Consider the following 23,852-nt stretch of genomic DNA (forward strand, 5'->3'; position numbering starts at 1 on the left):
GGAGGTTTAATCAGCCCTAAATTGAAATGGTGTTTTTTAAAACCCATCGTTTCACTTTAGGCCCCCATTTCATCTACACATGCCCTCAAGCGCCTGCTTTAGATAGACATCAGTTGAGTCTGGTCAAACTAAGGTGTTGCCTCTTTTGGTCATGTGCTGGGCTCAGCACGGGAGTGTACCAAGTTTTTTAAAAGTAAAACACGTTTTTTTTTCTTTTAATGTCTGCAAGCAGCCACAGGCTCCATTTATAAAAGGAGTGCAGTATATGTGAAGAATAGTATTCACAGTAACCAGGGGTTGAATTAAGACAGTATATATAACATATTTTGGGTTGGAAGGAGGAAGGTTCTTTTAAATCTGGGACTTGACACCACCTTCTGGTAGACCGTGAACCCTCTTTTGGAGTTAAGTATGTTTAAACACTTTGTAAAAACAATAATATCCCACTAGTTTTATACTATTTAAAACTCAATACTCACTGGATACGATATTTAGGTGTAAGAGTAGGGACTTAGAGCCCAGATACCCGCTTTTTTGGGGAATAGCTCATAACAAAGCTAGTGTATCATGCTCACTGCAGTGTTTTCTCCGTCTCTGGTGCAACAAATGTTTAATTATTCCATGGTATGTGAAATGGGAGAATAGCCAATAATGGATAAGGGTTCTTCCTTCAAGGAGATGTGATATGAATCCTCTCAGGCTGTGGAGGATGTCTCCTATTCTTGGAGAGACAACTGTGTATTTGTATAACCCCCTTGTACTATACAAGGGAACAATGTGTCCATTGCAGAAAAGTCCATGAGACCCTCTTGTCCATGTTCGGTGGGAAATGGTGGCTGCTGGCCATGTTGGGTGTGCCATGGAGGTCAAGGAGGTAAACACGCACCAGCAACCAGGTTGGAAAGTGTGTGGCAGCTGAGGCTAGGAGTGGAATAGTTTGAGAGAGCTCTGGGAAGAGGGGCAGCATCTGATCGACTGAAATGGACTGTCCTTTTGAAAACGCTGACTGGTCAGGGCTGGGTGAGCCCTGGCTTCTGCTAGCAAGCGGGTAACAAATCTATCTAGTATCCCAGGAACTGAAAGAGATTGAGGAGAAATTTGGATGACTTCTCTCAACCACAGAGGTGTGTATCCTGCTGGGAGAAAGAAATAACACAAGCACATCAGATCCATTCAGAGGCTCCAGAGTAGATGTGTTTAACCTGTGTTATTATGTGCATATGTGTGATTTTTAAAGGTTTTCTTTGCAAGGGTTGCAGTTATTGTTTGTTATCTATTTGTTATTGTAGTAAAAAGATAAATTTGGACTGTTTTTTATTCACTGTTCTTCACTGAGGAAAATTTAATGGCAGGTACCTCACAGTAGGTGTTGCTGATGGGCAGGTGTGCATGCACGCATGTATGTGTAGTGAATCCAGAGGGGTTGCACACTTGGTGTTGTGTAATCCTTACACTTGCATAAAGGTAGTTAGGAGCAGCACCTCCTCTTCCAGCTGGTTTTGTGCAGAGCTTGAAAATACTTAATGCACTGGCGCCTATCCTTTGACTCTGCAGACCAGATGAGCAGTGTAAGGTCAGTCTACAGGCTGGATCTCGTGCTTAGGGTTGGTCTGCAGGCCAGATCCAGTTTACAGGATCAGTCTGTGGACCAGATCCAGTGTGGAGTCAGCGTACAGGGAAAGTGTGGCATGGAGCCCTAGTCCTACATACTGGATGAGGCCTCAGCTTTGTGTGCTAGATCAGCCCCACCACCCTAGCCTCAATTCCAGCGCTGTGCACACCAGATCAGGCCTGATGTCTTGGCCTCATGCATGGACCCATTTGGCACACAGGGCCATGACGTATGGCCCATGGGGCTTGAAAATTTGGCAGTGGGGAAGCAGTGGCAGCATTAATTGCCACCACGGCCAAATTTCCAGACCTGGAGGGAGCCTTGTGGGCCAAGTGACATGATTCTGTGAGCTGGATCTGTCCCATAGGCCACAGAGAGAGCACCCTTGGCCTAATGGATCAGGATCGTCAAGGGAAAAAGGCAGAGGAACATCTAACTTACAGATCAAAGCAGGAAGTAAATGCAGTCTGCAGTGCTTCAAGGAGAGCCCAGAATGAGAATTGAGACATCTGGGAGGTTTAATGTAAAAAACTTAGGCAACTTCAAGGTTAGAGGACAGCTAAGTGGGTACTTTGAGAATGGCAGTTTTGTACTTAATACATTCTTGGAATCCAGCCCCGGTTGTCTAAGCTTTGGAGTTGCTGGGTTCTCTAATCTCCTGTGCCTTTACTTATTTCATGTCACAAGTTCACGGCCAGATCTGTAATAATTAAGAAAAAATACAGTAACTACAAAATGCTTTCTGGTGTAATTGTGTTCTAAGAAAACTGACCTTGTATAAAGTATCTGAAACAATGGGCAGGCGATGAATGCAAAGAATGTGATAAACAATAAGCTTCTGTTTTGTATTTCCTGCAAGATACTCTTACGCATTCATTTTCCTTAAATATTTGCTGTTAATAGTGGAGAAAAGGTAAGTCATTTTTAGTAGCAGAATAGCATTAACAGGCACACAATTCTCTCAGTGCAATTTATCAGCGATAGCTGCAGTTGTTGGATTTTTAAGTCCATTAGGACAGCAATAATGTGGCCTGGTGCCATCTTAAATACAGTTGGCATTGATATGAGACATGGATTAACACAGATTACTAAAGAGCTTCTATGAATCTTTGAGTAGGTAACATTTCTCTTTTAACTAGCCTCTTAAGACATTAGATTTTTGTTATCCTGTTCTAATGCAGTTAGTGGGTATCTAACAAGTTGAAATAAATTACATCATAATTTTTAGGTGAATGGTTTCACTATAAAAGCCATATTTCAGTTTTTTAATAATTAAACACTTACAATGCAGTGAGTATTTTTGCTGATTGACTAATATGATTTGCAGGGATGGAATCCTGACACCACTGAAATCAACAGAAGTTTTGACAATGACTTCAGTCATCAAGGTTTTACCTTATACCTGATTTTTGAGAGGTGATTGATAAGGACCTGAAGTTATTAGCAACTCATTTCAAAGACATCTTGAGATTTTCTTTCTCTACCAAAAGCATTCTTATTACGGGTTTTAGCGTATGTGATGTATGCTGACCTCTCTCTCTCTCTCTCTCTCTCTCTCTCTCTCTCTCTCTCTCCTTCCCTAGAATTTTCTATTTTTAAATCCATAACATCACAGAGAAAAAAAAAGTAGTCTGAGACTTTCAGAGTTAATGACAACTTCCTGTAATCAGAATGCTTGGGGGGGTTTGCGTCTCTCTGAGATTCACAAACGCTGAGGGTATGGACACCTCTAACGCTCAGACCAGTTTAAATGAAGTTTAAACCTGAAATGGACAGACATAGAAGCCTGTTATACTAGTTTAAAACTGCCTGGAAAACCAAGTACTCTTTTGAACTAGTCCACTGTAGACATCAAGCATTCTATGACCCAGGTCTGGCTGGTTCTTCAGGCATCCCACTCTGCATCACTCCTCCCCCTCTCCCCCTACCCTCACTGCGGCAACTACACTCTGATGAATGGCCCCTTTTTTCCTTTTTGCTGGCACTTTTTATCAGTCATTTTACTTGCACTGCTTGTTCAATAAAAGCAACCAGCTTTGCCCTCCCTACTCAATTACTACCTTTATCAGCCCTCTGGCCCTTGGGAACCTGAAAACCTGGATCCAAGTAGTCCCTCCTATCCCCCTGTTGTCCCGCCCCTTGCAGGCACTCCAAATTAGGGAAGCAAACTGAAGACTTTGGTTAGTTGCAGGCTACTTAAAGTTTATTGAACTCAAGTTTAGAAGAGAGACAAAAGCAGAAAATGGACAATACCCCCAGACACATGTCACTCAATCTCTGGAAACCCAAAGTATGGGTGCATGCACTCCTTCCTCCCCACTTGCCTACTGCAAGGCATGGTAGGCTGGGTACTTACTCCCACCCCCAGTGTGGGTGCAAGGCATGGTGAGCTGGGTACTCACTCCCCCCGCACCCAATGTGGGAGCCACAGCACTTCACACACGGTTGTGAACCAGTTTCCAATTAGTGATGATTTGAAATGGTTGAATTAATGTGTGTCCACACCCTGACAGAGAAGGTGAGATTTTGTTATGATTATATGAGAAATACTGACTTTTAAACTGATGTTTGAAAAATAAATTTTATAAAATGTACACAAGTTTTAAACAAACCCACAGTTTAGCATTGGGTTGAGCCTCTCCTTGAAAGAAGGTGTCCCTTAAGAGGTTGGATATGGGATATGAGTTCTGAGTCACTTTTCAGTTGACAGGCAATCTCTCATTTTATTTTCAACCTTCTGAAAGAGAATCTGACTCATCTAATTTCAAAAATAAAAATGAGAAAAAAACTTCCAAGTTTCCAGGAACTAAAATTTATGTTGTCATCCTTAGAGACAGCCAACATTTGCCCAATTCCTGTTTGGAAAAAAGTCAGTCATTTCTACTTTCTCTTCAGGTGACATCTGTCATTTTGGTGTACAGTAGTTAAGTCAGTGCTGCTGAACCAATAGCATGTTGGACATAAGGGTTTTCTGGTTTGCTTCTTGTATACCTCTGAATTTATCAGGAAAATAGTACCATAGCTGGGTGCAAAATCCCTCAGACACTGACTTACAATGTTCAGATGTTCAGCTGCTTCCTGATGATTTCTGGCTGGCTCCTCAGTTCTCTCCATGAAATCTGAACCAACAGGAAACTACTCTGTTTCCTCTTTGTGATTTTCCTGAACATAATTTCCAAGTATTTTTCTGGGGAACCACACAAGGGCAGAACATTCCTGTTCCACCTAAAAATCTTCAACCCATTTTACCACCTAAAGACATCAGCAAGGTGTAGGCTAATATGCCACCTAAAACAAATTATTGACGGAATCAGCAAAAGGAGACAATTGATCATTCAGGAAAAATAAAAAACACCAGTACTTCTGTTCTAAATTGTTAATATAGTTTTTTGTTTTGTTCTGTTTCATAATAGGCCTCTCTATTTTCCATACAGAAAGAGGACTATTAAATGGAACCCATATAATAGAGCAATACAAAAAATAAAAAATTCGTGCAGGGCCTTTAATAAACTTCAGCACTAAAATGTCCAGGCACAGGTTTTTCAGGCATCTTCTAAGCCATAAGAATTTAGTAAGAGAAACAGTGTAGCCCACAAGTTATGAACTGCACTGTGTTGGATCCATGACAGTGGGATTCTTTCCTGTCTTCACCATGGTAATGTCCGAATGGATTGCCAAATACTGTTCTTTTGGGGTATGGAAATCATTGACTCCTTCCTGCAGTGTCATGCCTGAAGTATTCTTGTATTGAGTGCTCTGGCACAGTTGTATCTAAAAACAAGATTGCTTCAATAAACTATTAGAAAACTATCTTACAAACTTTAGGAGCTATGTATTACCAAATGAATCATTTGACTCATCAGGTTTTTGGAGGATGTCAGCCATGTCACAGATCTGATGCAAAACAGTGTCAAATGGAAAAGCTGGAATTTGATTGCTGCTTTCAATGCTATACTTTTAAAAACTGTCTACTGATTAAAGGCATATGCCTTTCACTTTGTTTTGTGTGATTTGTGGAGACCATTCTTGAAGGGCTCTCTTGTTGACATTTGCCATTAGTAATCAAGATATGTGGGTTTTTCTTTACGACTTGTTTTCTCTGCCCCCCATCCCCATCACTTCAAGTTTTGGGGGTTTTTTGGTTAAAACTGGAGTTTTGCTTTCTAAATCTCACAATTACCTTGAAGTCTTTATACTCTTGGGTACAGCCTCTTCAGAACACATTACACCCTGTAGTTTGAAATAACTAGTCATGTTTCCGTGTTTTCTTTATTTCTTTTTGAGCAGCTGGGACAACTGGTAACTTAGTCACTAACCATTCCACCTTTCTGAATGGCCTTAAGCAAGTGTTGAGTGCTAGCAAAGACTGAGCAAGATGTGAAGTTTATTTTTTGTGAGGCTTAGCAATGCCATTCGGTCATTACAGCCATTCCCTGCTTTGTCCCAAATGTTGCCTAGCTTTTTCATAATTATCTGCATAGGTATCTTCACTTCATCATATGTCATGTTTTGTTAACAGGACTAGTCCAGTTTTGCATTTGCATTATGTTAAATATGTGCACATGCAAACATGGTTAAATATTCCTTGAATGACTGGAGTTCTAGCAGTTTGTTGCACAAGCATGCATCCTTCATGAGACTACACTTAACCTCACTAATGTAGTTGAATCTCAGATAAAAAGTTGACAGATGGCTTTAAAGGAATATGCCATTGTAGGAATGAATTTATTCATACTTTTTATTTAAAATGTAGTGGGTTCTTCACCTGGTGCTATCCTATGACATTTTCCTCCAATCTTCCTTACACCAGACCTCCTCCATGGACCCCGTGAGGTTTACCAGACCACCCAAAGTATGGGTTCTTTCTACATATACAGTCATACTTGTACATCTCCTGAATGAGCATTCAGAACATGATTTCATCAACACAAACTCCTTATTCCACCAAAGCAACAAATGGAAGATATGCACCCTGACCTAGGACACTGGCGCCTGATTATGTCATAGTGCATGCCCAGGTTCATTGTGATGTCCATATCACCAGAGCAATGACCAGTGCAGATGATTTCTGGAGAGATCATCATTTGATATGTTCAGTCATATCCATTTGTATCACCGCAAAATGACATGAACTAAAGAAGCTACCAAGGAAGAAGTTCAATATCAAGTGTTTGAAAGAACCTGCTAAAAATAGTTTTCAGCAGTGCCTTAGTGAGAAGCTCGCTGATCTCCTTGATGATCTTGACACCATTGATCACTACGGCTGCTTGCAGATGGTAAGAAACAAACCCGGTGCTTTACTTTAAACTCCATGTGTCCCCATACTGAGCCTAGTGCATACCCAGAAGAGGCAGCCTGTTAGTTTGACCCCACTTGCCCAACATCTGTATAGATCAGGAGCTTTAGTGGGGCTTTTTTGGCGTGTTTATAATTTCATAGTTTCATAGCTGGTAGGGTTGGAAGGGAGCTGAGCAGATCATCAAGTGTGACCCCCTGCCATGGGTAGGAAGGAATGTTGGGGTCAAATGATCCTGGCTAGGTGTCAATCTAGCCTCCTTTTGAAGACCCCCAGGGTAGGAGCCAGCACCACTGCCCTTGGAAGTCGGTTCTAGATCCTAGCTGACTGTGAAGTAGTGCCTCCTGATATCTAGCCTGAATCTACTCTATATAGACGGGGAGGATCACCCCCTTGGACCTGCTCGTGATGCATCTGTGGATGCATGACAATATGCGGTTAGCCTTGCTGACTGCGTCCCCACGTTGGCGGCCTATGTTCATCTTGAAGTCTGTAACGACTTCAAGATCCTTTTCTGCCTCTGCTGGTTCTTTCTCCCTAGGTGCAGTACCCTGCACTTTTCAGTATTGAAACTCAACTTATTCTCTTCTGCCCACCCCTGTAATCTGTCTAGATCCAATTGCAGGCTGTCCCTCTCTTCTAGCGTGCCCACTTCTCCCCACATCTTAGTGTCATCTTGTGAATTTGAACAAGGTGCTTTTTACCCCCTCATCCAAGTCGCTGATGAAGATCTTGAATAGTGCAGGCCCTGAGGGACCCCGCTTTCCACATCCCTCCAGGTCAAAAATGACCCATCCACCACCACTCTCTGGATGTGGCCCTCCAGCCAATTAGCAACCCATCTGACTGTGTAGGCATTGACACCACAATCTGCTAATAGCTGAGTGAATCTATACAGATCCTGCAGAGCTGGGTCAAAGTAACGCGCTGTGTCTTGTGGTAAGTCACGGCTTGGGGGGGAAAGGAGGGCTTTAAAGTCTGCAAGCAGCCTATGAGAGTTCAAGAAAGGCGTCCATGAGATGTGCAAAGAATCTCTAGGCTTCTCCACAAAGAAATATCAGGATCAATTTGATGGAAGTGATTGGGAAATTCCAGCTCTCACTGGCAGAATAAGAAGAGCCTTCAAAGCTCGGTAGGATAACGTTAACTCCAACCAGAAACAAGACATTTATTGTCACATTAAAGCTTGAGAACCAGAGAAAAAATAGTGTGAAAGAACAAGTGGTAGGAGGACAAAGCAACAGAGATTCAAAATTTGAGGACAGACTCAACACACATAGTAGTTTCTTCAGCTACTAAGCACACAAGGAACCATTTTTCTGAGGTCCAAGGATAAAACACTCTTTAAAGACAGCCTCATCATCAACTCGAGATGGAAGAAACACTTTTCAAGAGCTCTTGAGTCAAGCTTGTAATATTGAAGACAATACCATCAAAGCCATTCCACAAAATTACAGACAACCTTGCTAATATACTAATATATGGATCAATAACAGCAATTGTACCCAGTTATATTATGCCTAAAATATGGTATCTGCATAGTTTACAAACTAACTTGGAGAACTTCCAAGAGTTGAAAAACACTCCAGCCTCTGTATTTACAGACCACTCCCATTTACTTGACTAGGAGTTGTTCATATGCCCTAGCTGGAAAATTAGGTCTAAGAACTTATTTCTTGTGAAAGTATTGTATTACCAGCATTGCATTAGTCCCACAAAACTTGTGTAAAATATAAACTCTACCATTATATATCAGAGGCAATGTACTCTGTAGCAAAGGTGTGTGGCTGTAGTTATTGTTTTTAATTGGTATAATGTATACAGAAGATTCCTAAAAAAGTGGAGCCTAGATTTCTTACAAAGTTAGATTTCTTAGCTCCCTGTGAATGCCATGGTTTGCGAATTAGCTGGGATATATTTAGCTGCATCAACCACTGCTTGGGACTGCTGATGAATCCAGCAGACTGAAGTAAAACCATTCAAAATAAAAACTGCAACTTGGTTACACTCAGCAACCTGCTGTGAATTAAAGAGGCTGTGAAACCACCTAGATATCAATGATCTAGGTTGCTGGAATAGCTTGTTAAAATGTATCCAGTCATGGAATTGCATAGTCTTGAACTGGATGGTTATACTCAGTATGGTTACACTCAGTAGAATGTACTATTATCTTGTTAGTAACAGTCATTAATTAAATGATGCCATAATATGCCAGTAAAGCAATTATATAAGCAGGTTTGTGTCAGAGTTGCCAGTGTTGGTGAAAGGGAAAATAATGTTATCATTGCCTGAAAAACAATGTAGCACTCTCTGCAGAGATGATGGGAACCTAGCCATGAATTTCTCATGTTTGGTGACTGTGCTCATGTCTGTTTTTCTAATAAATATAGGAATTATATTGGGCCTGGTAATAGCCACATGGTTTGTATGTCACTGCTCAGTAATATTTACAGCCTATAAACCTTTCCCCATAACAAACCATATTCGAGGAAGAATTATGTCTAGTAGTTGAAATGAATTATTAAAATATACCAAAGCTGTGCCACTGAGTGGAGTTTATAAATGCTATAAAAGGTGGCAGGTAAGTTATAATTTATATCGTATCAGTTGCAGAGAAAATATAACAAACAATTAAGGTGCCAAAATAGATTGTGTAGTGTTGGTAAATCAGGGGGTTTTAATGTAGTACCTAGTTGTCTTTTCTGAACATTGTTTCAAAAAAGAAATATAGTACTGCAAAGCAGCATGCATTAAAAATCATAGCCTCTGTAATAAGTCCACATTAATAGTCATGTACCCAGACATGGTTTTAATGAATGATCCTTCTGTTTTTTTGGTTATGTAAGTGTGTGGTATGAGGACTTGTGTACACACTAGTGCTTGGTAGCTTAACCTCTTTCCTATCACACAAAACTACTAGGGAAAAGATGGTATCTAGAATAGTGACTTCTCCCACACTGATTCTGTATATACAAGTCTGCCTATTTGTATTTATAGCCTACAGTGTCTACTCCAACTACTAGTACCCCTTTAAGTCACAACTTTGCATTTGATCCAGCATTCAGAAAGTTAGCTAAATGGCAAAAAAAGTCAACCCCAATCAGAATAGGGTGTCCTAAAATGACCCTGTCCATACATGTCAAGTATAACAGAACTGTCTTTAGAACTCTTTGAATTTTGTGGAAAATAAGGGTCCTAGATTGATGTGCTAAGTTTCGTACAATTGAGAAAGAGACTAAATATTTCCCTTTTGCATCATTTCTTTTATTGAGTAAGCATCTTTGTATAAATAAGAACTGACCTTCGGAATAAAGAAACAATCATGTTTAACTTGACTTTTTTTTTTAGTTAATTTATTTCTAATAGAAACACTAACAAGTATAAGGATCAGTTTTGAAAAAAAACGTTTCCCTTAGTACATGAATGAAAAAAGAAAAGAAACACCATAGTTTGATATTTTCATCAGAATGTGAATAATGGTGGGTCTTTGTTAATACGACACTTGTGGGGAAGAACTATGTGCTTATTTGTTTCTGTTGACAATAGCAAATGTCAACCTGTTTTGCTGGGTTGTTGCATTTTTGTCGAACATCCTGTCTCAGTTATCCATAAAACATTTTTCAAGTGCTATTGTGTATAGTACACTGAGAAAATCGTGTAGTAGCAGTCCCATGATTGATCTTATAACACATATTCAAATGACTAACCAACTATATAGAAATCTGAGCTAGAGATTTGAAAATATACTGAAGCATTTTATAGTTTGCCTAACCTTGTTTCATTCTAAAGTCAATTAGAAAGTAACCTTAGATCACTAATTCTTCCATCTAAGGGAAATAGCTGAGTTGTAAAAGACAAAACATAATGTTGTGGTGGAATGTGGAGAGTTGTCTTGATGACGCACAGTAGGCTGCGCCTGTCATTACTGGTAGGAAAAGATTTATAGAAAACAGCCTGAAAAGTTTCTTCATGTGACAGAAGTACCTCAGAAACTTAACTGAGAATGACTGTTTTTTGCTGATTTTTGATTACTGATGTTGCCTTTAACCCCAAAGTAATGGCCTTGCCTGCATCCGAAAAGCAAAAAAAACTAAGGTTATTTTTTTCTAAGATTTATTAACCTAAGTTGAGTTGACACTTAATTCTCCCAAGTTTTTGCAATAGATGGGGTAGAGGAAGAACATCTACTATATCAAGTTAATAAATGTCCCTTGGTCCCCACTGACAGACAGGAGCTGTAGTGTCAACAGCCTCAGGCCACTTATGTTCAAAAATAGCATAGTTGATGAAACCCAAAATTTAAGATGCAAGCTGGAAATAACTGCTGGCTTCAATCTTATACCACTGTCATCAAACACTCATGCTAGCTAGATCTAACACACTTGAATGCAAATGAGAAAATGAAGACACATTTCCCTATAAGAGAGCAACCCATATGTAAAGCAGGCACAGCATCTTTAGTGGTGTCTAAAAAAACCAAAAGCCACAGTGATTTATTTTGGGAGCCCATAGGTAAAATGGTCTTAACATTTCTGAGTGTGCTTTTTTAAAAAAAAAAAACAATTGTTTCTCCTCAGCAGCACCCCTTCTCCTTGTTCCTTTTGTTTCTTTAAAATAGAATTTGGACAACGAACAAAGTTGTTGTGGGTTTCCTGATTTTTGGTTGGAAGGCTGGTTGTTCAGCATTGCATTTTCAAACTGATTGCAGGCAAACCCGTCTGTGCTGAAAATAGCTCAAATGCTCCTAGAACAGAAGCATCAGCCAGCAGCTGAGATTCTTTTGCTCTCATGCCTCTCTCTTTCTCTCTCCTTACAGACTCTTGGATTTGGCTTAAATTTAAGCCCTAGGAGTGTAAACCCTTCACAAAGGGCTAAATAAACAAGAGCTCTATGTACAAGGGCACAAGCACTTACTTCCTCTGTACTTGAAAAACAGCCGAACTCGTCCGTCTGGTAAGTCATTTTTGTTAAGGGTTTATGCTTTCTTATTGAACACATGAATAACATTCTTGAGTTTCCAATTAATGTTCAGAGAGAACCTGCCGCTGACTGCTAAAATTTCTTGGCTATGTGTTCTATTTCTGTATATAAATCCAAATACATGTATGTTATGTAGAGGTAATAGTCTAGTCCTACCTCACTGTTGTGTACTTGAAATGCTACAAAATATTAACTTTATAATTACAAACCCTACTTCTTAAAAGAGAGTGAGGTTTAAATTAGTTTATTTAGTAGCCAGCTTTATTTATTATACCTAAAGTGTTTGATTGTCTAACTGAAACCCGAAGTTCTTTTTTATATTGCTTGCCTTGCTTAGGGTTATAAAAGTTAGTTAAATGAAATCAACTTTCTATATGAACAGGATTTCTCTATGGAGCAAAGTACAGTCCATAGCAGTTTAAAATTAAACTCTCCCACTGATTCACTTGTGGCATTTTTGCTTCCCTGTTTCACATACTGCCGATAAAACAGCTTAAAATGTTGTTTACATATGCAGCATAATTTATTTTTCTACCAAAAATATTATTGCATGTCTCTATATAACAGTAGTTGTAGGCACATTTACTACTAAGCCTTTTAAAATCTGATAATGCAATGTTTGTGTAACTTCTCTCTCCTGCAGTAAAAGGATACTTGTGTTTTGCAATTCTCTATGTATCGTGATCTGTTTACCTCAAACATTATAATTTTTGTATTATGGCATGTTAGCATTTTTCTGGGAAAATATAGTTTTATTATGCTGTTACCTCCTAAATAAAAATTCTGATATTTTGTCTGTTACCTTTTGATGGCTTTCCTAATTATGGCCAAAACAAAGACCCCCCGCAGACCCCAGACCCTGCTCCCCCCCGAAAGAGATTATTCTGTTTTTGAGACCAGTGATTTTTTCAGGCTTCAGTGATGAGCTTTCTGTTGCATGGTCTGACTTCTCAAAGCAGTAAGCTAGAACTAAATGACAGCAGACAGATACCTACTCCATCAGATTGCATATACTGTGGACCTTGAGGTATACCACAATTACTATGTGCTTGTGTACTGTGTGCCTCAGTTCAGCATAGTTACTTTTCAAAATTTGCCAGAGAAAGCCCTGTGATTAAAGTTCACTTTAAAAAAAAATGAAACCAGGGGCCACTTGTAAAAGCAAATCTACATTTACACACACAGTGTTGTGTTCTCTGTTACATTTTTCACGAGAAAGCTGTGTGGGTCAGTTTTCTAATAGAAAACCTGCACTTGGGCTTTTTATAGGGAGGCTTCTAGGTTTCCTTTTTTTGTAAAACACACTTTCATAGAAATGTATTACCTTCTAATTATGGCAGTTATGCAGTTTTAATGATGCAATAAGTTGATTTTAAAAATAGGGATTGTTGTATGAAAATTTAACATCCTGGAAGTTGTTGTTTTCTTCAGCAATGCTGAAGACAAGGCTGTTTCAGTGCCTTAAGCTAGCGGTGTAGATTGCTACATGGAAGACTTCTGACTACTTCTCTGATGCTTGCTTCCCCATGCTGGCAGGTGTTTGAACCTGCTACCTGCACAGCACTGAGTTGTGTGGGATTTGCATTACTCAATATAATTCTTGCCTCTTCCTGCCCCAGGTTCTTTCTCCCACCCACTTCTCTCTGACCTGTTCCTCTTCCAAAATAGGAAGGCTTTTGCCTTCTAATCCCTTGCCCAAATGCCCCAATTCTTCCTTCTCCAGCTCAGTTATTTGTTCCCCTTTCCTCATACACCCAGTTCCTTTCACCATGCCACACTGAAAGCATGTTTTGTCCATTAGTAATAGCTAGGTGTGGGGACTGACAGAGCTCACCTGTGGAGGTTCATTTAAAAAAAAGGGTTCTGAGGGCCCCTTGGAAAATTATTTTTAGGGAGAGCATTGATAGCTGGAATGTGGGTTTCCAAGAAGCGGGCATATGTGTGCATGTGGGGGGCATACAGCTGAAAATCTGAGCTAGAAGTGTGATTCATTAGGGTCCAACAAATAGGCTTGAAGAAAAAAACTATTATATTACAGTCAAATGTTTGGCAAATATTTTTTTTAATCAGAATAATATTTAAGTTATATAAAGGGCCAAGAAATGTCTGTAACTGGTAATTTTCCATTTTTCAGTTGAGAGTGACTAAATCTTGTTAAAAATTATATTCAAATAAAATTCCTCTGGAATTGAGACCAAGTAATGCCAAGTTTCTGTCTACCATTAATTTTATGACCAAGTAATACGGTCCTGCAAATGGAGTCTGTACCTGAAGTGCTGACACAACCCGAACTGTAGTGGCATGAAGTAGGCACTATAATTCAGCTGAATGAAGACGTCTCAGGAGAGTAATGGAATGTCTTTCTTTGCTTAAATATACCTCTGCATTCATGAAGAATAAACAGTAACATTTTGTGCAGGTTTCTCCCTTCTGACAGTGTGTCTTTGTTCAGTCTCCTAAAGGTGGTGTCAAATACATCACTGAAAAAATAATAAACTTCCCAATTTGCATTTTTTATTTTACTTAACTGATTGCATGGAACTTTTATAAGCCTTGAATAGCTTAGCTGTTTTACTTGTATTGCAATGTGTTTGGAGACTAAAGGCTCACTCAGAGCAGTTAGCACTGGTTAAACAAACCTGTCACTGATGACTGTATATGTTCAAACAGGAGGATATCTGTAAGTTTTTTATTCTACATCTTACACATCTGATCAAATAGGACACTGAAGAACTTTACCTGCTTTGTCTCCAGAGTTAGGGTCTGTTTTCTGAACAGAAGGGGCAGTGCCACCAAGCTATTGCTTTCAGAATGAGTTGCTTCTAGAAATGGCAAATGATGTCATATTTGGATAGCTAGGTATCCTTGTGTTGTGAGAATTTAGTATCGATAAAGAGCTTGAATTCAACATCTAATCAGCCATCAGTGAATGTGTAGCTCCCATTATTGTTACTGCAAGTTACACATCTTTATTAGTAGTGGAGTTTAGTGGTACTTGTTCTGAATGGGGTCCAAACCTATGAGGAGGCTCAAGCACTAGAAAAGTTTTTACATGTGCTCCAAGGATGCGGGTGGGGACATTTAACTATAGCAACTCCAAGAGCCACTCTAATTAAAGTGCCCACAGTGTCTTGTGTATCAGCATCCCTGCACTTCAAAATTCCAGCAGGGGCTTTAACTAAAGCTGCCATTTTGAAGCACAGGGATGCTGATACATGAGACATGGAGGTTGCTACAGGTGCTCTAATTAGCATGCTCCAGCAGACTCTATTAATTGAGTCTGCTCTGACACGCTGTAATTACAGCACATTAAAGCAGCCTTCCTGCACATCTATAGGCACCCAATGGTAAGAGAATGAGTGAACAACAAATTAATGTTGTTTAAACCTATATGATCATCTTGGGAGTGGGTGGGAGTGGAGAGAGAATTATGACTTTTAGGCTGTGTCCACAGGAGCAGGGGTGTGTTTGCAGCAACAACAAATAGTAGCAGCCCAAATTTGAGCCACTAGTCTGTGTAGCCATGCACTTCCCTGCTTATGCACTTTGCAGCAGGACACATTGTCACGCTGCATTATGTGCTGCAGGGGAGGCTGGCTGGGACACAGGGTGCTTCAGTGTGGGACTACCTGGCAGGCAGCCCCTGTGCTGAGGCACCCTGCACCCCAGCCAGCTGGGGAGCAGCATGTGGAGACGGAAGCTGCCTGCTCCCCTGTCTCCGCACACGGCAGAACCTCCTCACTGAGATATCCTGCACCCCAACCAATCTCTCCCCGGGTGGCTGGGGCACAGTGTGCCTTGGGATGGGGGAGCAGCCATCCCAGGGCTGCCAGCTCCCCTGTCTCAAAGCACTCTGCACCCCAGACAGCTGGGGAATGGCTGGCTAGGGCACAGGGTGCATTGAGATGGGGCCTCAGTAGTGTGTGGAGACAGGGGAGCAGGCAGCCCTGGGCAATCCCCGTATCTGTGTTTGTCCCAGCACTTCACTGTTTTTTTTTTTCCAGCTTTTTTTTTTTGCCCTAGCACTGCAAATTAGCAGTCCCACAGACATTTTACTATGCAATATGTGCCATTTGTGACACCATGAAGATGTCTGTGGTGCCACAAACAGCACGTGCTTGTACACCTGGATGTGGCTTTAGTGTTTAAAAAGTGATAGTGTATTAAGCAAAGTTTATCTCTTGGATGTAAGAGTAGCACACAACCTCTTTAAGCTTCCTGAACAGGATACACCCACAGTCTGAGCATGTCTGCATTGTTCTAGCAGGCTACAAAAGTGATCTCCATGGTAGACCTACTTGGGTCAGAGCAGAAGATTTGAGGTGGCTATGGATGGTTCTGGGACAAGTTAATGGGTATGTTTCAGTATTGTATGGATCCAGTGGCTACAGCATCTTAAAAAAATGTTGATGCAGAAGGTTGAAGCTGTTTTGCACCCTACATGTTCTTGTCTTTCTTTCTCCTTCATTATTTATGCCTGTGGGCTGAGGAGGTACCCTTTCTCTCTTTGGCTTTGAATTAACACACTTTAAAAAAAAGAAAAGAAAAGAAAGTTTGGATCAATTCCAGTAAATGAAGAGTCCTCAGAATATTATTAAAATCTCCTACTGTACTGAACAACCTGTTCAAATAATGATGAGTTTCCTGTAGTGTGTGTGTAAGATTAGTGTAACTCATCGTTACACTAGAACTGTTTTTGAGACTGCAGAGTAGTCTGTCTTGACTTTGTAGGCTTATAACTTCCCAAAAAAGTTCACATTTGAGAGTTATTTTTGTTTTTCTGTTCAGACTTTGAACTAATGGGATTTTTGGGCAAATTTCCTAAATTCTCTGGGATTTTAGATAACCTCTGGGATTCTAGTTTGCATACTGCTATGTTGTATATTTCCACACCTTTGCAGCCCAGTAACTGAAGAACAGCATTACATCAAAATGTGGAATGTAAATACCAAACGCACCTTGAGGAGTATATTTCTGATAGCCTTCATCAGAAAATACTTCCTGTCCTCTACACATCACACATGCACATGCATGCACAGAAAAGTTTTTTTGACAGAAAAAATATATAATTTAACCAGAAACAGAAATCATTGAACTGGGAAACACTGCTCTAGGAGTTATAGTTTAGGTACTTCATGCTCCCATTCTGAATTATTTGTCAGACTCCTTAAGAGGACTGCCTTCCACAATAAGCCAGTATATGAGGCAGCACAACAAAGCACACTACTATGTACATAAGGCACATGCATTCAAATTTCATAAGGTATTACAACATAATTTTAAAATACAAATATTACAGTTTTTGGCTGCAGTATTTCCATTTTAAGATAAAAACTGAAAGTTTATTTCTGTTCCTAGGGTTTGGGCTTTTTTGAAAAGCATTTGACATTCAGTCTGGAAAGCAAATACTTTTTGTGAAGCCGCTCATTTTATTAAAAACCTTGTTTTATTTAAAACAATTCAGTTTATTAACATTTTCATAAGAATTTTACCCAGCTTTTGTCTGCATTTGGAAAATTTTGATTGATTAGTAGTGAAGTTGTTTAGCAGTCTGTGTATTGATGCCAAGAGTGATGGAGACAATGTACATGGCCACATTTTAAGTGCACACGTATGTGCATTGTGATCTATTTCGGTAAGCCAGAGATGGAAATGGGAATTACCCATTAACGTAAATCATTGAATGCATTTGTCTATGTATATTTATTAGTGGTTTAAGCACTAATGCACTTCATTAGTGGCTAAAGTCCCTAAATATTTATGTAGTCTTTAACACTGAAGGCATTTGACACATTTATGCCACCTGCAAGCCTAAGGCAGTTTACCAGTAGCTCTGCCTTATTGATCTTATTCACTGCTGTTTAATAACATCCTAAAACCAGTGGCAAATGGAATGGAGGGGTCTCTCCACATGTGGATCTCTTCTTTTCTGTTCAAAACATAAGAAAGGTGACAGCCTTGTCACTGTAGCACCATTTCTGGGACACTAGGAACAATTGTTTCTGGGTAGGCAGGTATTCCCAAAGCCATCAGCATTTCATTAGACTTCAAATTGTGTTACTTTAGGAAAAATCTCCTTTACACTTTGAGTGCTAGGTAAAAAGCACACACCAACATTAGGATTCCCTTTTGGCCCAACTCCCCGTGAAGTCCCATGGCCAAGCAAGGTATTGGTGAGGAGAGGACACCAGAACTGGTGTGTAGGTGGTCCAGTCCTTCCAACAGATTCATGAGGATTGGAAACCCACATAATTTGCGTCTTCTGGAGAGGGGCAAGTCTTTCTGAAGGAAAGAGGGGTGCGAATTCAAAAGTAACCGTAGAAGTAATTGTCTAGTAAAGGTAACTGCCCATTGAAGCCTTAACTTGTTCACTTTATGACTTTACCTTTGTAATGTTAACATTATGCTAATTGTCACTCTTCTAGTTAGTGTGGCTTGCAGCTAGACTTGGTAGTTAGCTAGAATGTAAACCAAATCTAATTAGCATCAAGGCAGCATATGAAATATAATAATTTCATTGTTTATGAACTTCAGCCTGTTCAGGTATAGTTCTATTGTTCTTAGTAATTTATTTATATCAGTTAGGAACATGAAAGAAAAAATATGGGCAGTATGACTTGCTGCTGGATCCTAACTTTCCTAATAGTTATAAGCACTGAATTATGTTGTCAAATTTGTAAATAAAAACAACAAGATCTCATTTTCCAAGTAATTAATTCCAATAGGGCAAGTTCCAGTCGTAATGCTGTAAGTGGTCCCTACCGTTGATTAGAGATGCTTATTCCAAAACTGTATTCACAGATTTAATTTTGTTCATAGAGTTTCCTAAATTCTTAAGTTTTAAATTCATGGTGCCCCTTTCTTCTTATTGTTTAAAATTATTTGTATCAGAAATAAAAAATGATGATACTGAATTAATCTGAGGGCACGTCTACATGTGACACGATGTCACCGTAGCTATATGGTATGGCAGCATAACTCATCGCTATAGTGATGTGGCGTCAGCAGGCACAAGCCATGACGCTGACAGTACGTTATCAGACTGATGAGCTACCTCACTGTGGTGCACTGCTACAGCAATGTAGCTGCTAAAAATAACTGTGCACTATTGGGATTGCACAGTAACAGCTAAAAGCAAGTACTAAATCACAGTGCAGTAACAACTGTACCATAGGGGGTACATGTAGACCTGCCCAGAGTGAATTAGTCTGAGTGAATCTCCAGAGAACTTTAAATTTCCTATAGGACTGTGGGTTTTTTATAATGTTTTGGATGCTGCTTATTACACATTACGTTACATATTTGGATTGTGAAAAGTTTGGAGGCATTCCATTGATCATTCCTTGCTGGGCTAATGTCTAATTAGCTGGGCAAGCTTTGAAACAAATACACACATGAATGTAAAAAGGTTAATGTGACCAGAAGGAAGAGATGTAAAGATAAACTAAGGTGGTACTCAATGAGTCAGCAGTCAGCAGAAGCAGAGGGAAGTGACAACAGAAGATGTAATAGCAATAAAGTGTTGGGGGGATAAGAACATTGAGAAAGACAACAGAGGGGAAGTATAGGAAAAGAGATTGTATTTCCTATGGGTACATACAGGAATTAATTTTAAATTGACTTAACCATAAGATCAGGTTGGTCTAAATGCCCAATTGTGCAGGCATTCAGAGCGTTCAATTCAGCTAAAAAACTGTGCACCTGATCTAAGTTAATGCACTTCAGGAGATGCTCAAACTTAGATTGAGAAAGTGTTCAACTGATTTAGGAAATGAATCTGCAGCACAGCTGCAGGGCTGGGAAAGTACAGCTGCTTGCCCCAACCCTAAGGTTGTGCTATTCCCACTCTTTCCCCCCGCCCCTGACTGGCCTATTTATAGCTTCCCTCACCTCCCCCAACTGGACAATCCCTCTCCCCCACCCACAGACCCACCAAGTCCACCCCAGGCCTACCTGCCCCTCCTCCCACCCTGAGTTACTTATCTTGGGCTGCTCATGCTGTTCCTGGAGTAGCGAACTACTGTACGTGCCACTTCCAGTTTAGGTGTAGGCAGCTTAAAGGAAGCCTCCTTGTTCTAAACTGGGTGCAGTGAATGCCCTATGAGAGGAAGGCATAAGCTCAAAAGTAGCTTGTCTGGAGGGCTAGCTTTTCAGCCCCAATAAAGCTTAAATCTAGCCTTGCTTGGGCAGTTTAGGGATTCCTTTGGTATATAGATCTCTCCGATGCCCCCTTACAATTTTCAGCTCATAGAACTAGTTAGGTAATCTTTGGCTATGACAAGGATCCTCTGCTAAGTAAGAGTAACCTGGAATGATTTCCAGCAGGCTTGAGGATCATGGGATCTCCAAGAAGATTTAAAGACACTTTTTTATTTCCCTTTGTCTTCAGGTTCTGCACTGAGCACAGCTTGGCTGGACTTGAAGATCGAAGCTACTGACTGAAGTGTTTAAAGAACAGTGGAGGCCCAGGTTAACAGATCAAAAGTAAGACTCAAACTGATAAAACACTAACACTAAAAATGATGAAATAAGGCAAAGGAATGGGGGGAGGGGGTGACACAGAGGGCGAGAAATGATATTTTTCCAAAGTTCTCAGGATTCCCTGAGTTTTGCTTCCATTGCAGTTGGCAACAAAACTCCCATTGACTTCTCTGGGAGCTGCATTAAAACAATGTTGAGTGCATCCTAAAATATCATGGTTTTGGGAGCACATCCTGATGCCTGCCTGTGCTTTAGAACTTGGAATTGAAGCCAAATATATCCGTTGATGATGCTTGAAATGCTTAATGGTGATATACACACAGTGTTTCACACTAATGGCTTTATATGGGATGAAGCGTGGTTCATTAGAATTGGACTGGTGTCCATATTTAACCTATTGATTAGAAACCTGTCTTGCCCTGTCATGGTAATATAAGTATGTCTTAATACAATATCAGCAGCTGCTCATTCATTTAAATAAACATGGTTTTAAAAGGTTTGAGTTCACAACTAGGTAATTTCCAGGTAGTGGCTTCTCTATATGAAACCTAAATAGTGTAGTTACACAGTACTATAGGTACTGTATAACCACCTTGGAATTGTTATCATCCAAGCTCATTTGAACCCTTGAGCCTGATGGCTTTTGAACCTTGGGGAAGCCAATCATGGAGCTTTCTACTCAGTGGTCCCCCCTATTTAAAGTTCACTCTGCTGCAAAAATAGTATAAGCAGATACATAGTAGTAAATCATACAGCTAAAGTCATGAGTGGATGCAGCATTTTAAAACGGGGGATGCAGATGTTGAGGTACATCATCACATATTTTTCTTCAGTGAAAAATAAACTAGGAACTTTACTAATATGCTAGGGGCCCAGGGCTGTATTATTTCGTCTAATATTAAAGCAAAAATGAATATCATTTCATTGGAATGAGTTAAAAACAATCTGTAGGGCGGTGAAATAGGAGATTCATTATTGCAACAGATAACAGCAGAATTACAAAACAAAGGAGTGCTTGATTGGTGGAACATCAAGACTATTAAAAAGAAGAGAGGGTTGTTCACACCTGTAGAATTCATAGTTAAAAGGGATTACAGTGAGCCATTAAGTCCATTGACTCCCTTAGTACTACGTGGCTAGAAATGCTGTTGCCGCTGCCAGGCAGTTGGTTTTAAACTTTGCACGAAGCAGGAATCAAAGTAGGGTGCAACTGTACCATTGCACCCTGCCAGGAGCCACTCTTGGCTAAGTTTATATGTTGGTTTTCTAACTGACTGTAAAGGCTGATCAGCACAGGTGTTTTATTTCTCTTCATTAGATCTTGAAAGTCTCTTCCACATGTGTTAGAGCACTTAAATGCTTATGGTGATGGGTTACAAATATTCAGTTTTTAAAGCAAGAGGTCAGAAATTTTGAGAAATGGTTGACATGCAGAATAATTGGGAATGGAGGAATTAGCTCAAATTAAACAAGAGCTGACTTTCAATCAGAATTTGAATGAAACCCAGGCAAAATTGTTTTAGATTCCAAATACTTTGGATATGAGTAAAAAAAAGAATGGGGGGGCATTAGTTGCTTCATTTTTGCAGACCTTTATATTTACTGGTTTCAGCTAGAACAGGAACAGTCAACCTCCCTTCTTTCAAACATATCTGTTTTATTAATAACTATATATAATTGATCAAGCGGAAAATAAGAGTTGGATAAACCTTTTTTGGTGAAAATTTGAATCCACAAACACCTGTACACAAGTGCCAAGGCCACTTTGACACATTGGAATTCAAGCACATCAGAGCAGACTCAGTTAATCAAATCAACATCATAATGAGTTAGTTATTAATTGATTAATCGAGTCCACTGGAGCATGGCAATTGCCACAGCGTCCCTGTGCTTAAAAATGGTGGCAGGGCACTTAAACTAAACCTTGTCACACAAGCATTAATGCAAGCATCCCTTGCTCTAATTTTAAGTGTGGAGATGCTGATACAGGAGACGTGGTGACATGTTAATTAGAGTGGCTCTCAAGCCACTTTAATTAAAGTGCTGCCCCTCACCCCCAGAGCACGTGCAAAAGTGCATCGTATAAATAAGCCCTGTCAGGTACTGATGAAGACTAACATGACAGTGCAAGTTTTGTAAAGCAATGTCATCCATTTCTTGAGATATTAATTAATTATGTATGCCCCCCTCAATCCACCCTATTTCAGTTATCTGAGGAACCTATTATGTTGACAGATTTGTATTTTTATTAATAATTTTTCAGATCAGTTTTTAGAGCTATATTTGGGTGTATTGGCTTCAAGTATTATGGCACAAATGTTTTTTTGAACAATTCAAATTTGTTTGGGTTTTGAATGATCACGTAAAATACATGGAGTTGCTCCTGACCCTGATGTTTGGCCTAAACTTGAAGAGGAGAAGTAGCATGTGAAGAAATGATTAGGATGTTTAGTGTGTCAAGAAAAGGGCAGGAGCATATTACAGAGAGAATGGCACTGTAGTTGACAAGCTGTTTTTGGATATTTCAGATTGTTTGAACTTTGGTTTTATTTTTCCCTTTTGCACAAAAAACACCTATGTTGGAATTTTGCATAAAGAACCAGATTTAAAAATGATAGAAGAAGAAAGAAAGAAGAAGGCTGGACAAGCTAGATTTACTGGCTGCGTAATGAACTTTCACATTCAATCCTCCCAGTGTTTTGCTTGTTGTTGTTCTTACATTCACACCAGGTGTGCATGCATGTGCATATTTATGATGGCCAGACAAATACTTCCTGATCTAACACACACTTAGCCATAGAAATAAGGTAGTTTCCTCACACGGTTGTTCATATGAATGTTCTGGAAGGAGCTTTTATTTACCTAAATATGAAGAGCAATTGTATAGCTGTCTGTGGACTTAATTGGATCAGACTGCAAATGTGGCTTTTCTGCAGTTGACCAGGTCTAGTTATAACATTGGCATATTGTGAAATCAGTCCAAAAGGCTTCATAGGTCTCAGAAACCCAGCCCTGGGCCTGAGGTGGTATAGCTGATGTCTGACTGCCCCAGCCCAGAAACATACCTTTGAAACCTAGCTTTCAGAGCAGCAGCTGGGTGCTGCATTAAGCCAATCACTTTCTCCTGCCATAACAAATCTATGGTCCTAGCTGATTATGTGAATATGAAATAATGCTCATTAATGCCATAAAGGTAAAAACTTCGGTCTTTATGTACTGTTATCTCAACCTCAGAATTTCAAATCTCCTTCCATGGACTGTCAAATTTCAGTGACTACTATTAGGATTAATTGGCTATTTGCCTACTTTGGGAATTGAAGATTGGAATGAGCCATTTGCTCAACAAATTAAAAAATCTGACAACTCCATCAGCTATGCCCCTGATTCTGGCAGAGTGGGAATCGAATGATATCCTGCCTTGTTTACATCATTACTGGAGCATATAGTTAATAATTTTATTTCATTTCATTCCATCTCTTTCAG

At 39.8% G+C, this 23,852-nt stretch overlaps 1 protein-coding gene across 7 annotated transcripts in view; it reads left to right on the forward strand.

The window, feature by feature from the left end:
- Positions 1 to 23,852, forward strand: part of SORBS2 (sorbin and SH3 domain containing 2) — a 260,527-nt gene that overhangs the window by 28,787 nt on the left and 207,888 nt on the right. For all 7 annotated transcript variants that reach the window (XM_019552681.1, XM_019552679.1, XM_019552680.1 and 4 more), the window contains exons 2-3: positions 11,725 to 11,861; positions 20,278 to 20,372. The gene's annotated coding sequence lies outside the window, so the exon portion shown is untranslated. The remainder of the gene's footprint in view (positions 1 to 11,724; positions 11,862 to 20,277; positions 20,373 to 23,852) is intronic.

The sequence above is a fragment of the Crocodylus porosus genome, unplaced genomic scaffold (assembly GCF_001723895.1).
Source record: "Crocodylus porosus isolate Cpor-Errol unplaced genomic scaffold, CroPor_comp1, whole genome shotgun sequence".
NCBI classification, from domain to species: domain Eukaryota; kingdom Metazoa; phylum Chordata; order Crocodylia; family Crocodylidae; genus Crocodylus; species Crocodylus porosus.